We start from the raw sequence: 18,256 nt of genomic DNA on the forward strand, positions 1-18,256 counted from the left end.
ATGTCTATATCAGAGAACGGCACGGATGACACTTTTCGACACCCTATGCATACCCATAAAAATTTGTGTGCGAGTACCACTCGCCACACAAAACAAAAAAGGCAATAACGACACACACAATTTTTGGATGAGTACAAAGTGTCTATTGCCTTTCTTGCACTCATGATTTTGTGCCTATTGCCTTTCTTGCACTCATGATTTTGTGCCTATTCCCTTTCTTCCACCCATGATTTTGTGCCTATGTGTCTTGAGACGCAAAACACCCGAGTGTTTTTCGGTCGCTTGTTCGGATCATACCAACCACCCTAAAAAAAAAGGGGAACGAGAAAAATGGTAAAAAAAATGATCGTTGAACTAGAGCATGGGTAGGAAAAACACACATGAAAGTCTCGGGTGTTTTGGCAAATACCCGAGTGTTTTTAAAAATTGCTGTATCGCAAGCATTTTAAAGGGCGCACAGGCAGCAAAAAAAAAAGGTTTGGTGAAAATTTCGTAAAAACCGAGTCATAAAAAGTCATAAAAAAGGGTCAAGATGGTAATAAAAAATCAATCATGAATGTCGATCGTATTTTTTTTAGTCTAATTGGCACCTAGACTAGGGTCTAGACTTGGTCTAGAGTCTAGACTTGGGTCAGTAAAAACAGGTGGGAATTTTTTTAACCATAAAAATATATGGTTTTAAAAGAGATTTGCATTTTTGAACTTGATCACTTTATCTCTTTCTCCTCGGCTGCTTTCGTTGCTCTTTGGGTAACAATAGCTGTGAGCAATGGGTGTAAGCGATGCAACTAGTGGGTGGTTACCATAAGTAGCAGTAAATGCGTGATCCTTAGATTTTGGTACTAATTGTCAAGTCAGTCGTAAATTGGTGCCCAATTAAAAAACATGGCAAGTGAAGCTGAAACCATAAGACAAAAAATAGCAACCGGCGAGTACAGGATTGTCGAACGGAAAAGAAGCCGAAGCGTCATATGGACAATTTTATGCCACATACATCGAGGTGATTCATCACTAGTGGATGGGTGGCTATTTTGTAGGACTTGTAAAAAAGTCCTCAAATTCAGCCAAAAGCAAACCTCAAATTTAACGAGGCACAAGTGCTGCAACCTTTTAAGGAATCCACAGGATGTGAAAAAAATATCTGATGCAGATAAGAAGGAGGAAACAAAAAGATGCATATCTTGGATCGTGCAGGATTGCCGCCCTTTTTCTACAGTATCGGGAAAAGGGTTTAAGGAGCTCGTTACCATGTTTATCCAAATCGGAGCGACCTACGGGAACAACGTTGACGTGGATGACTTACTTCCCGATCCCACTACGCTAAGCCGAAATACTGCTAAGGAAGCTGCCGAAAAACGGGAAGAACTGGCGAAAGACATTGGGGCTGCAGTGAACGCCGGAGAACTGTCTTCCACAGTCGACATGTGGACGGACCAATATGTCCAGCGGAACTTCCTTGGAGTAACGGTTAACTATTTTAAGTATTCAAGGCTCCAAAGTCTGGTCCTTGGCCTATGGATTTCGAGAGGTCAACGGGGGACAACATTTCCCGAAAATTAAGTAGCCTTTTCTTGGACTTTGATGTTGAAAACCTGGAAAAAATAAAATTCGTCACTGATCGTGGTACGAATATCAAAAAGGCGTTGGAAGGGAATATTCGACTAAATTGCAGCACCCACCTTTTGGCCAACGCCTTGGAACGGTCCTTTGACCAGGCAATCGACTTGAATGCAACTTTGAGCGCGTGCAAAAAGGTGGCGAAATTTTTCAAAAAGGCGAATTTGCAGCACCGATTGGGAACCACGTTAAAAAACCCCTGCCCGACTCGATGGAACTCACAGTTCACAATGCTCAAATCGATAAGTGACAACTGGGGTGAGATAAATAAAATAATTAGTGAAACAGCTGCGGCACCTGCCTTAGATGTAAATTTTGCGGAATTAAAAATATTAATCTCACTTTTAGAAGATTTCGAGAGGATTTTCAAGGAACTCCAAAGATCTAAAGTTCCCTCTCTATGTTATGTGATTCCATCAATTAGTAAGATTTTTGAATTATGCGAACCAAAAATAACAGACTTTTCATCTATTAAAACTTTAAAAGAATATATTTTAATAAATGTGGATGAAATTATGAAGCAAAATGTTAATATTTGGCATAAAATTGCATTTTTTCTTTATCCTCCTGCTTCACATGTTCAAAAAGATGATATTTTTGAAATAAAATCATACTGTGTCTACCTTATTGAAACAAATTCCACAGATAGGACTTCGGACACAGATTCCATTTTTAGTTTAAATGTAAATAAAAATAGCCCAATAGGATTAGTACAGCCATCTGTTTCAAAACAGTCCTTTTTTTTCTCAAACTTAGTGCAGTCAAATTATTATAATTCGGAGTCGCCATTGGAAGAAATAGAAAGGTATTGCCGAGAAAGGGTGCCTTTAAGCGACGATTTTGAGCCAGTTGATTGGTGGCATCAGAATAGAAATTCTTATCCCCGGCTTTCTATAATTGCACTGCAGGTTCTTGCCATACCTGCCAGTAGTGCGGCCGCAGAAAGGGTCTTTTCCATGGCAGGTAATATTATTACCGAAAAGCAAAATAGGCTTGCCCCAAAGTCGGTTGACAATATAATTTTTCTTCATTCAGTTTATACAAATTCCCGCGATGTAGAGTAAATAATTCGTTTTTAATTTTTTTCCCATTTTTTTAATGATTTTTTGTATAGTTATTTTTTACATGGTTTACGTTTAAGGGGACCCCCCCCATTCTCGATTTTAAATTTTGACGATTTTCAATGGGCTGGCAAATGAACATAAATTATTTTTTAGGGTTGTAACTGTGCTTACATATATTAAGACACAAAAAGGAAGAAAATCATTTCACAGAATTTTTTTTTGTTTTGTTTTTGTTGTTGTTTTTTGTGATCAAAGAAAAGCCCTTCTTTTCGGCGGCGCATGTGATTTCCGCTCACTGGAACATCTGAATCCAAAAATTCCAACGGGATTAGAAAAAGTACATGTTTGGCTCTCGTATGAACTAGGATTATTAACTTCGCTCAAAAATTAACAAAATGGCGGACCTTTGAAATTTTTTTTTTGAAAATTTCCATTATTTTCAGCCATAAATCGAGTTGAAAAGTAAAGAAGATCTTCACCGATTTGATTTATCCTAGTTCATACGAGAGCTATATATGTATAGAATAACGTGTTAAAATTTGGAACCGATTGGATTAATAGTTTTTGAGTAACCTCATGCGCCAGTCGTAAAAACACTGTTTCGAGAAAAACGCGTTTAAAGTTTTGAGACGGCTCTCGCCGTCGCCTGAGGCTTCCACCATAAATCGGCTATATCTTCAAGAATTTTTAAAATTTTTACTTGAAATTTTCAGGGAACATTCTTGAATAGTTACAAGTTCGAATTAAATTAAAAAAAAAAAATCGATTTTTTAAAACCGAGAATGGGGGGGGTCCCCTTAAGTCACGCTATTTGATAAGTCTGATATAAAAGGTTCCTTATTATTTAAGTTCATTTCCTGTTTTGTTATTTTATTATACGTTAGTTATTTTTATTGATCATGTTATATGTCGTCATGTTATTTAAGTCATTTCAATAAAGAATTATGGTTTAAGAATATGTATGGACATATGTATGTGTACTTAGTATGGACATAATAAATACATATGTAACTGGGATGCGACTTTTTTTGGCATATTGGCAAAACATATTTTTTTCTTATTTGTTAGTCGGCTTTACAAGACATACAATAGTAAAAAAACAAAACCATCGCCTACGATCGTTTTTCTTGTCTTGTTTTTTCGATCTTCTTTGTGTGCCTTTCTTCCACCCATCCGTTTTTTGTGTGTGCCTGCGATCCACCCATCCGTTTTTTGTGTGTGCCTGCGATCCACCCATCCGTTTTTTGTTTGTGCCTGCGATCCAGCCATCCGTTATTTGTTTGTGCCTACGATCCACCCATAAGAAACTTACTGGGTAAAAAAAAAGGCAAGCACCCGAAATCATGGGTGTTTCCAGACACCCGAAGTTTCGTGCATGGCAAATACTCATGCACAAAACTACGTGCATGAAAGACACTCGGGTGCCTAAAATACCCGGTGTTTTTCGTGCCACTCATTGTGCGAGTGGCAAGTTGCCGTTCTCCGATAAAATTTAACATATACAGTCCACTTATCAAAGCTCCACTGTGCCAACATATGCCCACATGCCCTTACATATATCCGTACCTACATGCATGTCCATATATTTTCTGCCTTCAATTCCAGGAAACATATAACCGATAAAATTTAACATATAAAGTCCACTTATCGAAGCTCTACTGTACCATCATATGCCCCACATGCCATTGCCCTACTTGCATGCATGTCCATATATTTCCAAATATTTTCTGCCTCCAATTTCAGGAAATATATAGCCGATAAAATTTAAAAAAAAAATTTTAATTTTCTAAAACCAACAATTATAAACCGCCATTTCACTACAAATCCGTGATTGTGTCACTTAAATTCTCGACCTAGCCGTGTTGTGTTTTTCGGTTCTGTTTATTTTTCTTTGAGGTACGTACAGGGTGCCGACGGCATAACCGGCTGTACGTGTAATAAATTTAAAAAAAAAATAAATTAATTATAAATTTATATATTTATAGTTATAACCACCACAATTTATTTAATTAATATTTCCGTTCGAGCGAAGGGACAGTTTTGTTTTAAGTCTCCTTTCCGGCCACTCAACAATTAAAATTATTTAAAAAAATTAATAATCGAAAATTATTAATAATTTAATTATCAACCTTCTGTCCGAATAGAGCCGCGGTTTCACTTCCACCTTTTCGTCTTCGGGATAACTAAATCCAATTAATTAAAGATTAAGGTTTCAAATCCACCCTTCCATAATAATTAAATCAGACAATTAGCCAAACATTAGTTATTATTGATTATTTTTTTTTTTTTTTGTGTTTAATACAAGCCAAGGTCAAGTCCACCTCTCCGACTCCGCAAGTTCGAAGAGAGTTAAGGATTCAATATCTAAAAGTTTTGGGGAATGCACAAAGCCTCTCTAACAGTGTGTACGTTGGCAGAGATTAGTACGTGGCTATCGCAGATGGCAGAAGGAGCGAGCCATGTGATAGTCCCAAGCTCGTCGTCAAGAACGGAGAGAAGGGGCACGGTACATACACACACTGTGCGTCAAGGCTATCGGCTGTGCACCCGCAATTGCAGAACCCTGCAGGAGTGTCCAGCATTCCTGGAAATGACGACCCGCGATCGCTGGAATGCTACTCGATGGTGTGGCTTGTGCTGGAGATGTTTCCAGAGCCACAAGGTGGAAAGATGCGGCGTAAGGGAGGGTGATATCTTGATAACCCGCCATACGTGAAGCGCCTGGCCGATCTCCCTGCCAAGACCTGGAGTGCCCGGCCGATCCCGCAGCCGAGGTGGGAGTGCCAAGCCGTATTTCATGCGAGCTGATACCGCTGCCGAGACGTGAAGAGCCTGGCCGATTCCCTGCCAGTTGATAACCCGCCAATATGTGAAGTGCCTGGCCAATCTCTCTGCCAAGGCCTGGAGTGCCCGGCCGATCCCCCTGCCGAGGCGTGAAGTCGCCAGCCGACTTCCCTGCCGACGCGTGGAGTGCCGGTTGATAACCCGCAAATACGTGAAGCGCCTGGCCGATCTCCCTGCCAGCTGATAACCCGGCAATAAATGATATGCCTGCTTGATCTCCCTGCCAAGTCCTGGAGTGCCCGGCTGATCCCGCAGCCGAAGTGGGAGTGCCAAGCCGTATTCCATGCAAGTTATATTGTTTGTAGTTCGGTGAATTAAAAAAATGTAAATTTTATTTTTTAATTTTACAACTTGGTGTTAAACCTTTATTTATTGTTATAATTTAACAATTACAAGACACTTTTGATTTCTCTTAAATATTCTTTGTCATCCGTTCGCGGTCTCGGTCAAAATAGGACTGACTTCTTAATTCTAAATCTGATCCAAAGAACCTCGGCCATCAGTTGTGTTTAGATCAGAGGCTTAAGATGAAACTGAAACTGTTTGGTGGGTACTTGAAACGCAAAAGGCGTAATTGATTGGGCTTCGGAGGGAAGCTGATGTTTACCTTTGATTTTGATTTGTTTATGGGGAACCGAGATCGGACCTCAGAGCCAAAGACAAAGCCGAAGGCAAATGCAGAGTTTGAAAATATTGTTTATAAAATTCATAAGTAGAAAGCCATAAGTGGCCTGGATTTATGGGTTGGATAATTGAGCCAAAGATCAAGCCAAAGGCAAATGCAGAGATTGAAAATATTGTTTATAAAAGCCATATGTGGCCTGTATTTAGGGGTTCGATAACTCTCCCCCTTCTAAAATGGATCGTCCCGATTCAATATGAAATTCGTTTAAATTATCTCTTAATTCTGTTAATAAATTTTCTTGGTTAATAGATTTTTCTGGTTCAGGCCGATGTTTTTTGGTTACTGTTTAGGTGAGGGGCCGTGTTGCCGCTCAGCTGAAGAGCGCATCCGCACCGAAGAGCGCATCCGCGCTATAGAGCGCACCCGCGCTGAAGAGCGCATCCACACTCGCCCCTCTGTGCCCTCTCTCTCGCTCGTTGGTTGTCGTCGATCGTCTCTTTTTGTACTAGTTTTTAAGTCAGGATTCTCTTGTAAGCAGCCCAATAAAGCTGACCGCGTTATATTCACTGGAAGACGCCCCCGACTTTTTATTCAACGTTTCTACTCCTGGAATCTTTTGCGGCAACCACGCCCCCCTACAAACATTGGTCCTTCGAGCCGGATAATTACTGGATTTTCTTCTGCCAGCAGTTCTCGGCATTGGTCCGCCAAAAGATAAGTACATTTTTCCGTCTTCTTCTCTCTGCCGGTCTTCAGCAGTGGTCCGAACATTAAATTTCGTTCACACTGGTGCAAGATTGTTTTTCCCTCCGTGTCAACTCCAAGTTCGAGTTTTCCGACACAACGGCAGTTTGAGATTTTGTATCGTAATATTTTTGTTTTATCTTCCCCAATCAGTGTCATTTTTTACACCACATAACTTTTCTGTTCCCCCAATTATACAGTCCACTTATCAACGCTCCACTGTGCCAACATATGCCCACATGCCCTTACATATATCCGTACCTGCATGCATGTCCATATATTTACTGCCTCCAATTTCAGGAAATATATAACCGATAAAATTTAACGTATGGGCATGTCCTGGGGTCGCGAACGTACGTTCGTACGCAATTAGTGCCAAAAAATTAGAGAAAAAAACATTTTCTGATACTTTTTTTTTTGTTTCCGACAGCATTTGGTGAGTTCTTTTCTTAGTGTAAATTATGATTCTAATGGATTATTCATTTTCATAATATTGGCAAAAAACATGAGGTCGCGAACGTACGCGAAATGGAAGTCGGTTTTGGCTTGCTCTAGAAAAATCAATAAATCTGCGAATTGGAATGGAATATTTTAATGCAATAACTTTACTTTTAAAAAAGAGGCATGTAGCTTTCTATCGAGTCTATTCCCAATTAAATATCTCCATTAGTTTTTTTTTAAATTAAATTAAGTACGGGTCGCGAACGTACGATTTTCCCCCATATAAACATTTTTTTTCCCCTTTTTTTTATAAATAAATTTATATTTTCTTAAAATATCATGTTTCACCAATTTTTTTTTTTTAAATAAAAATTAAATTTTAATTTTAATTTAATTAAATTTCAATTGTCACTTCTATTATCCATCTACAACTATTTATAAGCTTGTTAGACAAAAAAATTTTTTTTTTTTTAAATAATTTTTTTTTATACGTACGTCATACATACGGTACGCCACTTTAAAATTCAATATAAAAAAAATTCTTGAAAAATTCGTGATTTTTTTTTAAATTTCAATAAGTTACACTAAAATGACTTAACACATTAAGGGGTTATATATAGTTGTACCGCGCAAAAAATGGAATTATATCGATTTTTTTTTGACACCATAGAAAATATTTATGAAAAATGTTTTACCGACGTTTTTAGTACATGTTTCTGGGTACTTAATTACATTTTTTCATAAAAAAATATTACATAATAAAAATGTTATAGCCGAATGCCCGGATCATCTTTTTTCGATGGTGTCTTGCAGTGGACATGATATCCCGAAAACGGTTCATCTGAAATCCAAAATTCAAAAAAATTTAGTGAGTATATTGTATTGTCTAGTCCGTGAACGAGGGATTTTTAATAATTTTGATTAAAAAAAAAATGGCGACGGTTTTAACAAAAAATGTACTTTTTCGAGGTATAAGATTTTCGATTTTTATGCTTTTTTAAAAAAGGAGTTTTCAAAAAAATTGAAAATCCCTCGTTCACGGACTAGCTAATATCATAATAAATAAGTGGTCAAAATTTGGTGTTGATCGGATTAGTATTTTTTTAGTAATCGTGTCCACCGCAAAGGTAATTTCAAAAAATCAAGATTCTGAGATAATCGCGTTTAAATTTTCACGTTTGTTCAAGTTTTATGTGCAGGTAGTGCGCTATAAATAGCTACAACTTCGGTTCTAATGCTCCGATCGTTATGAATTTTTGTGAGAGTATTCTCAACAGTATATACTTAAAGAATATGAAATTGATTTTTTCATCTATCACAACTGTATATAACCCCTTAAGTTTCATCCACCTGCTTTCACTTAATGCGAAGCAATTACAATTAAATTATGTTTTGGGTCGCGAACGTACGAATTTGAATTTGTCGTTATGAATTTTTGTGAGAGTATTCTCAACAGTATATACTTAAAGAATATGAAATTGATTTTTTCATCTATCACAACTGTATATAACCCCTTAAGTTTCAATCGAAGAATCGAGGAATATGGAAATTTATTTTTTCGGTCCTGGTTGATCATCCGCCGGAGTAGCCGATATACAGTCCACTTATCAAAGCTCCACTGTGCCAACATATGCCCACATGCCCTTACATATATCCGTACCTACATGCATGTCCATATATTTTCTGCCTTCAATTCCAGGAAACATATAACCGATAAAATTTAACATATAAAGTCCACTTATCGAAGCTCTACTGTACCATCATATGCCCCACATGCCATTGCCCTACTTGCATGCATGTCCATATATTTCCAAATATTTTCTGCCTCCAATTTCAGGAAATATATAGCCGATAAAATTTAAAAAAAAAATTTTAATTTTCTAAAACCAACAATTATAAACCGCCATTTCACTACAAATCCGTGATTGTGTCACTTAAATTCTCGACCTAGCCGTGTTGTGTTTTTCGGTTCTGTTTATTTTTCTTTGAGGTACGTACAGGGTGCCGACGGCATAACCGGCTGCGTAACAAATAAATTTAAAAAAAAAATAAATTAATTATAAATTTATATATTTATAGTTATAACCACCACAATTTATTTAATTAATATTTCCGTTCGAGCGAAGGGACAGTTTTGTTTTAAGTCTCCTTTCCGGCCACTCAACAATTAAAATTATTTAAAAAAATTAATAATCGAAAATTATTAATAATTTAATTATCAACCTTCTGTCCGAATAGAGCCGCGGTTTCACTTCCACCTTTTCGTCTTCGGGATAACTAAATCCAATTAATTAAAGATTAAGGTTTCAAATCCACCCTTCCATAATAATTAAATCAGACAATTAGCCAAACATTAGTTATTATTGATTATTTATTTTTTTTTTTGTGTTTAATACAAGCCAAGGTCAAGTCCACCTCTCCGACTCCGCAAGTTCGAAGAGAGTTAAGGATTCAATATCTAAAAGTTTTGGGGAATGCACAAAGCCTCTCTAACAGTGTGTACGTTGGCAGAGATTAGTACGTGGCTATCGCAGATGGCAGAAGGAGCGAGCCATGTGATAGTCCCAAGCTCGTCGTCAAGAACGGAGAGAAGGGGCACGGTACATACACACACTGTGCGTCAAGGCTATCGGCTGTGCACCCGCAATTGCAGAACCCTGCAGGAGTGTCCAGCATTCCTGGAAATGACGACCCGCGATCGCTGGAATGCTACTCGATGGTGTGGCTTGTGCTGGAGATGTTTCCAGAGCCACAAGGTGGAAAGATGCGGCGTAAGGGAGGGTGATATCTTGATAACCCGCCATACGTGAAGCGCCTGGCCGATCTCCCTGCCAAGACCTGGAGTGCCCGGCCGATCCCGCAGCCGAGGTGGGAGTGCCAAGCCGTATTTCATGCGAGCTGATACCGCTGCCGAGACGTGAAGAGCCTGGCCGATTCCCTGCCAGTTGATAACCCGCCAATATGTGAAGTGCCTGGCCAATCTCTCTGCCAAGGCCTGGAGTGCCCGGCCGATCCCCCTGCCGAGGCGTGAAGTCGCCAGCCGACTTCCCTGCCGACGCGTGGAGTGCCGGTTGATAACCCGCAAATACGTGAAGCGCCTGGCCGATCTCCCTGCCAGCTGATAACCCGGCAATAAATGATATGCCTGCTTGATCTCCCTGCCAAGTCCTGGAGTGCCCGGCTGATCCCGCAGCCGAAGTGGGAGTGCCAAGCCGTATTCCATGCAAGTTATATTGTTTGCAGTTCGGTGAATTAAAAAAATGTAAATTTTATTTTTTAATTTTACAACTTGGTGTTAAACCTTTATTTATTGTTATAATGTAACAATTACAAGACACTTTTGATTTCTCTTAAATATTCTTTGTCATCCGTTCGCGGTCTCGGTCAAAATAGGACTGACTTCTTAATTCTAAATCTGATCCAAAGAACCTCGGCCATCAGTTGTGTTTAGATCAGAGGCTTAAGATGAAACTGAAACTGTTTGGTGGGTACTTGAAACGCAAAAGGCGTAATTGATTGGGCTTCGGAGGGAAGCTGATGTTTACCTTTGATTTTGATTTGTTTATGGGGAACCGAGATCGGACCTCAGAGCCAAAGACAAAGCCGAAGGCAAATGCAGAGTTTGAAAATATTGTTTATAAAATTCATAAGTAGAAAGCCATAAGTGGCCTGGATTTATGGGTTGGATAATTGAGCCAAAGATCAAGCCAAAGGCAAATGCAGAGATTGAAAATATTGTTTATAAAAGCCATATGTGGCCTGTATTTAGGGGTTCGATAACTCTCCCCCTTCTAAAATGGATCGTCCCGATTCAATATGAAATTCGTTTAAATTATCTCTTAATTCTGTTAATAAATTTTCTTGGTTAATAGATTTTTCTGGTTCAGGCCGATGTTTTTTGGTTACTGTTTAGGTGAGGGGCCGTGTTGCCGCTCAGCTGAAGAGCGCATCCGCACTGAAGAGCGCATCCGCGCTATAGAGCGCACCCGCGCTGAAGAGCGCATCCACACTCGCCCCTCTGTGCCCTCTCTCTCGCTCGTTGGTTGTCGTCGATCGTCTCTTTTTGTACTAGTTTTTAAGTCAGGATTCTCTTGTAAGCAGCCCAATAAAGCTGACCGCGTTATATTCACTGGAAGACGCCCCCGACTTTTTATTCAACGTTTCTACTCCTGGAATCTTTTGCGGCAACCACGCCCCCCTACAAACATTGGTCCTTCGAGCCGGATAATTACTGGATTTTCTTCTGCCAGCAGTTCTCGGCATTGGTCCGCCAAAAGATAAGTACATTTTTCCGTCTTCTTCTCTCTGCCGGTCTTCAGCAGTGGTCCGAACATTAAATTTCGTTCACACTGGTGCAAGATTGTTTTTCCCTCCGTGTCAACTCCAAGTTCGAGTTTTCCGACACAACGGCAGTTTGAGATTTTGTATCGTAATATTTTTGTTTTATATTCCCCAATCAGTGTCATTTTTTACACCACATAACTTTTCTGTTCCCCCTATTATACAGTCCACTTATCAACGCTCCACTGTGCCAACATATGCCCACATGCCCTTACATATATCCGTACCTGCATGCATGTCCATATATTTACTGCCTCCAATTTCAGGAAATATATAACCGATAAAATTTAACATATGGGCATGTCCTGGGGTCGCGAACGTACGTTCGTACGCAATTAGTGCCAAAAAATTAGAGAAAAAAACATTTTCTGATACTTTTTTTTTTGTTTCCGACAGCATTTGGTGAGTTCTTTTCTTAGTGTAAATTATGATTCTAATGGATTATTCATTTTCATAATATTGGCAAAAAACATGAGGTCGCGAACGTACGCGAAATGGAAGTCGGTTTTGGCTTGCTCTAGAAAAATCAATAAATCTGCGAATTGGAATGGAATATTTTAATGCAATAACTTTACTTTTAAAAAAGAGGCATGTAGCTTTCTATCGAGTCTATTCCCAATTAAATATCTCCATTAGTTTTTTTTTAAATTAAATTAAGTACGGGTCGCGAACGTACGATTTTCCCCCATATAAACATTTTTTTTCCCCTTTTTTTTATAAATAAATTTATATTTTCTTAAAATATCATGTTTCACCAATTTTTTTTTTTTAAATAAAAATTAAATTTTAATTTTAATTTAATTAAATTTCAATTGTCACTTCTATTATCCATCTACAACTATTTATAAGCTTGTTAGACAAAAAAATTTTTTTTTATTTTTAAATAATTTTTTTTTATACGTACGTCATACATACGGTACGCCACTTTAAAATTCAATATAAAAAAAATTCTTGAAAAATTCGTGATTTTTTTTTAAATTTCAATAAGTTACACTAAAATGACTTAACACATTAAGGGGTTATATACAGTTGTACCGCGCAAAAAATGGAATTATATCGATTTTTTTTTGACACCATAGAAAATATTTATGAAAAATGTTTTACCGACGTTTTTAGTACATGTTTCTGGGTACTTAATTACATTTTTTCATAAAAAAATATTACATAATAAAAATGTTATAGCCGAATGCCCGGATCATCTTTTTTCGATGGTGTCTTGCAGTGGACATGATATCCCGAAAACGGTTCATCTGAAATCCAAAATTCAAAAAAATTTAGTGAGTATATTGTATTGTCTAGTCCGTGAACGAGGGATTTTTAATAATTTTGATTAAAAAAAAAATGGCGACGGTTTTAACAAAAAATGTACTTTTTCGAGGTATAAGATTTTCGATTTTTATGCTTTAAAAAAGGAGTTTTCAAAAAAATTGAAAATCCCTCGTTCACGGACTAGCTAATATCATAATAAATAAGTGGTCAAAATTTGGTGTTGATCGGATTAGTATTTTTTTAGTAATCGTGTCCACCGCAAAGGTAATTTCAAAAAATCAAGATTCTGAGATAATCGCGTTTAAATTTTCACGTTTGTTCAAGTTTTATGTGCAGGTAGTGCGCTATAAATAGCTACAACTTCGGTTCTAATGCTCCGATCGTTATGAATTTTTGTGAGAGTATTCTCAACAGTATATACTTAAAGAATATGAAATTGATTTTTTCATCTATCACAACTGTATATAACCCCTTAAGTTTCATCCACCTGCTTTCACTTAATGCGAAGCAATTACAATTAAATTATGTTTTGGGTCGCGAACGTACGATTAGAACATAGTTAAAAATCAAAATACAAATTAAGAGGTAATTGAACATTTTTTCGCCCTATTTAAATTTTTCTCGTCTTATTAGATTGTTATTAAGAGATTTAGTACAAAAAGATCAAACAAATGTTTTCCTTGAGAAATAAATAAACATAAAAATGTCTTTAAAAGTAAAAAAAGGTGAAAATTACATTTTTTTACTTTTCGGGCTTTCTTTTAAAAAAAAAAAGCTGAGATATGCTATGAATCCAATAGATTATGAAAATTTGGATATTTATAAATGAAAATACAAAAAAAGAATCGAGGAATATGGAAATTTATTTTTTCGGTCCTGGTTGATCATCCGCCGGAGTAGCCGATATACAGTCCACTTATCGACGTTCCACTGTGTTATCATATGTCCCACATGCCCTTGCCCTACTTGCATGCATATCTATATATTTCCAAATATTTTCTGCCTCCAATTTCAGGAAATATATATTGCCGATAAAATTAAAACAAAAAAAAACTTTAATTTCCTAAAACCCACAATTTTATACCGCCATTTCACTACAAATCCGTGATCCGTCATCTGGTTTGTTTTTCCTTGGGGTACGTACAGGGGGCCGACGGCATAACCGACTTCGTAACAACTACCTTCAAAAAAAGGAATCAATTAATTATAAATTTATATTTATAATTATAACCACCACAATTTATTTAATTATTACTTCTGATCGAGCGAAGGGCCAGGTTTGTTTTAAGTCACCGTTCCGGCCACTCAACAATTAAAATTATTAAAAAAAAAAATTAATAATCGAACATTATTAATAATTTAATTATCAACCTTCTATCCGAATAGAGCCGCGGGTTCAATTCCACCTTTCCGGCTTCGGGATAATTAAATCCAATTAATTAAAGATTAAGGTTTCAACTCCACCCTTCCATAAAAATTAAATCCGACAATTAGCCAAAAAATAATTATTATTGATTATTTTTTTTTTTGTGTTAAATACAAGCCAAGGTCAAGTCCACCTTTCCGACTCCGCAAGTTCGAAAAGAGTTAAGGATTCAATATCTACGTAGGAACCACACTTGTATACATATACATATATAGTTCGTCATCAATTTGTTTTTCGAACGAGCACGTATTTTTCCATTTTCCGTGCCTCCAACGCTGCTTCTATTCCGCATTAGGCAACTTTCGCCTACAATCTGAGCAAACCTCGTCTCCTTTTGGGTTTTTTCTGGTGCCTGAAGATTTTCTTTCCACATTCGAATTGTTCCGCACACGACTTTCCTTTCGACATCGGCGCCACTATTTCGCACTTGCTCCTTGTAATTGCATTTCATCCGCGATCTCACCGTTCTCATCACATTAGTGCGACCGGCCACCACTTCGTACGAGGCACCCGTTTGCGCAAGTCAGTCGACAAGCGCTGACCAGCGAATTGGACTCTAAGAATGCCCACGGGAGACGACAAAAAGCCGCGTTCGATTCCAGCCATCCGTTTGGACAGATCTCAATCCGCATCTCCGCGGACGCCTCTTTTGAAGCCTAAGGCTACCAGTGCCAGTCCAAGGGCAAAGAGTGACGAATCCGTCAATACAACCCCCGGTCCTTCACAGAGGCAGACTCGCTCCGTTGCAAAAGTGGCTCCAAGTGCGGTCGAAGTGGCGTTAAAAAAATTCATCGCCACAACAGATCGAATTAGCCAATTTGAGGCTAACATAAATACTCCGGGCGCCCCAGAAACGGAAATAGGCTCCCAATACATGTGCGAAGTCCATCGGGACCAAATTCGGGCACTATGGGAGAAGGTGGAGAAGAGCTATGAGAGCTGCTCCGATTTGCTAGCCGTGTCCGACGACAGTGCTGGAAGCGAAGTACAGCTACTGTTACTCCGTCTATTCGAGATGTATTGCCCAGCTTCGGGAGAAAATTGCTTCCCAATCCACTCAGGCTTCCGTCAATGTCCACACGCCCGCGCCTACAGGCTGCCGGTTACCTCCGGTGGATACCGAGGTCTTCGCGGGTGATTATCTTCGGTGGCCCACCTTCAGAGACTTGTTTACGGCCATTTACATCGTCGCTTGGCAAAGCCTCACAGACCGCATTGAGAACCGGCGGCTATTGGTCAATAGCCAGTTGAAAATCCTTTTCAACCTCCAGGCTATTTCACAAGAGTCCGGGGTCGCGCTGAAGGAGCTGCAAGCTACCATTCAGAGTTATGTGACAGCCCTAGCAATGTCCGCCATCAATCTTGAGGCTTGGGACTGCCTCCTGGTGTTTATGATTTCGTCAAAGCTCCCCAAAGTCACACTTTTTATGTGGGAGCAATCCGTACATAATGAAATTCCAACATGGGCTGCGATCTCTGTTCGAGGGAGAACCACCCCATTCGCTTATGTCCGCGGTTCCTGGAAATGGACGTAAATGGGCGCTCGGACTACATAAGGAGGAAGCAGTTATGTTTAAACTGTTTTGCCCGAGACACCAGCAGCGAGACTGCACGAGCGCCCATACCTGCTTCACATGCCACAGCCGACACCACACCCTCCTGCACCGCGGCAATCCGTTCGCCACCGCTCCAAGTCCGCCTAGTTCCGCTCCAAGTTCCGGCATTCCCAAACCAATCCACGGCCGCCGACTTCCCGGCACTCTTCGAAGAGCACATCCGCGCTCGCCCCTCTAAATATAATTTATATTTAAATATAATATAATATATTTATATATATTTTTATATTATATATATATATTTATATATATATATATAATATAATATATATAATATAATATAAATATAATTTATATTTATATTTATATTTATATTTATATTTATATTTATATTTATATTTATATTTATATTTATATTTATATTTATATTTATATTTATATTTATATTTATATTTATATTTATATTTATATTTATATTTATATTTAGATTTATATTTATATTTATATTTATATTTATATTTAGTGAACTTACGAGTGAACTCTCGCCGGAATGGCTGCCAGGCTAATGCAGCTTCTGCCCCCGTCCCGCTAAAATTTGAAAGTCTCCAGAAAAAGCTCACCAGGTGTCGCAACTAAGCTGGCCGTGCAGGCTCAGATGAACCATACCTGACCAACACGGATGAGGAAGGAAAGTGCGGGTCGAAGAAAGCGGACGTGCCGCGCGGGCGCTCCCGAGTGACGCGGCCAAATACTGCAGAATCTAAAAAAGGATCGGGTAGTGGGTAACCGGACAGCTGGGGACGGACTCACCTACCGAGCGAACCACAACACTCCCTGGATAGGTCAATAGATGGCCTCCGCGAAGATTAGGATGAGCCGCCAACCGCCGAGGTAAGAGGCGCGAAGAGAGCTTTCTCTTCTAGGAACTCTCTTCGCGACACCTTTCTCCTGAGTTGACCGAGGTAAGCAAACGTGGCTGCCCCCACCAGAATTGCGCAGGTCATGGCAGCTGATCGTAACCAGCTGGTGGGCAGTGTTGGGAAACGCCCTAACATTGCCTGCCGGTAGAGGGCGCTAGATCCGGACCAAGGGCACCAGGGCTCCCGGACGTCGCAATGACGCGACTACAGGAGCCCGGTAGAGGGCGCCAGCGACTCAAGGCAAAGCAAAAGGGTAGCATACCTTTCAGGGCTGCTGCCTCAGGTCCTTTGACCAACCTAGAGCGAAAGGGGCTAGAAAACTCGGGCCTGCCATGAGGTGACGAAGGTCATGGAGCTGACCAACTGCCAACCCCTCCGCTACGGCGGTTCACCCTTAAAAGGGGCTCTGGCGACCGAGCAGGAGCGGTATAACTCCCATCGCTCCCGCCAGGAGGAAATTCCAGGCGCACCGATGGAAGGCAGTGCTGAAACCCCCCAACCGCAGCGTGCATTAGCCATGCTCTATGCACTTTCCTCATGCGCCACCCTCAGCCCCCCCCGCCCCCCACCCTATCGAAGAAGGCTAGCGCACAGCTGAGCCGGAGGAAAACCCTCGCAGCGTCTGTCCCACATTGGGCGGCTGCGAGGTCTGCGTCTGTACCAAAGTGGTCGGCAGTTTAGACACCTGGCAGTAGGTATAAAATGCACAACCCCCCCCCCCCCCCCCCCCCCCCCCCCCCCCCCAATTTTGGAATGTCGTCGAATAACGAAACTACTCCAGGTGGCAGCCACAGAAGTGGAAATCCACCCGTGGGAGAGACCACGGCTAGGGCAAGGATTCTGGAGGCCCTAAACAACATTCCAACTCAACCTGACAAGGCGGTGTCTCACTTGGCCGCCCTGGAAGGGAACACTACAAGTGCAGAAGAGTTGAAGAGTGCCAAAACGGGAGACCCGTTCAAAAAGAGCAATAAAATGCGGCGTCACAGGCTGGCAGCGCGGCGGGCACCGGCAGCCCAGCTGTAGTAGAGAAGGATACACCAAAGAGGCCACGGGAGATGCTTAGCCCGGACAAGGACCAGAGGGCGGCTCCCCCGAAGAAAAATAAGGCTGGCAGCCCGCCGGCAAGAAACGAAGAATGCCTTACGGAGTTGGGCACGATAGTGAACGAGCTGTTATCGTGGGTCACGGAGAAGAATAAGAGACATATTTCCGCGATGCAAAGGAGCCTGATAACCAGACTGAAGGACATCCACTCCATTCTGGTCGGTAGTGCTCCGGAGGAGCAAGCACAACCGGTCATCATGCCCAAGCTAGTGTGCCCCAGATGCGAGAGAGCCGGCATCGATACCGTGGAGAAGGAGCAGCAGACCCTTCCGACGGAGGTCTGGACCCAGGATCAGGCTGTG

The 18,256-nt window shown here is 40.2% G+C and overlaps 1 protein-coding gene and 1 long non-coding RNA gene across 3 annotated transcripts in view; one reads left to right on the forward strand and one right to left on the reverse strand.

Annotated features, from left to right (window-relative positions):
- Positions 1-18,256, forward strand: part of eIF4B (eukaryotic translation initiation factor 4B) — a 184,144-nt gene that overhangs the window by 85,912 nt on the left and 79,976 nt on the right. The gene's annotated exons all lie outside the window — the stretch shown is intronic.
- LOC138926232 (uncharacterized) overlaps positions 12,777-18,256 on the reverse strand; it is a 33,451-nt gene continuing 27,971 nt past the window's right edge. Inside the window, exon 3 of the long non-coding RNA XR_011442641.1 lies at positions 12,777-12,926. This is a non-coding gene — a long non-coding RNA (uncharacterized lncRNA). The remainder of the gene's footprint in view (positions 12,927-18,256) is intronic.

The sequence above is a fragment of the Drosophila bipectinata genome, chromosome 3L (assembly GCF_030179905.1).
Source record: "Drosophila bipectinata strain 14024-0381.07 chromosome 3L, DbipHiC1v2, whole genome shotgun sequence".
Taxonomy (NCBI): domain Eukaryota; kingdom Metazoa; phylum Arthropoda; class Insecta; order Diptera; family Drosophilidae; genus Drosophila; species Drosophila bipectinata.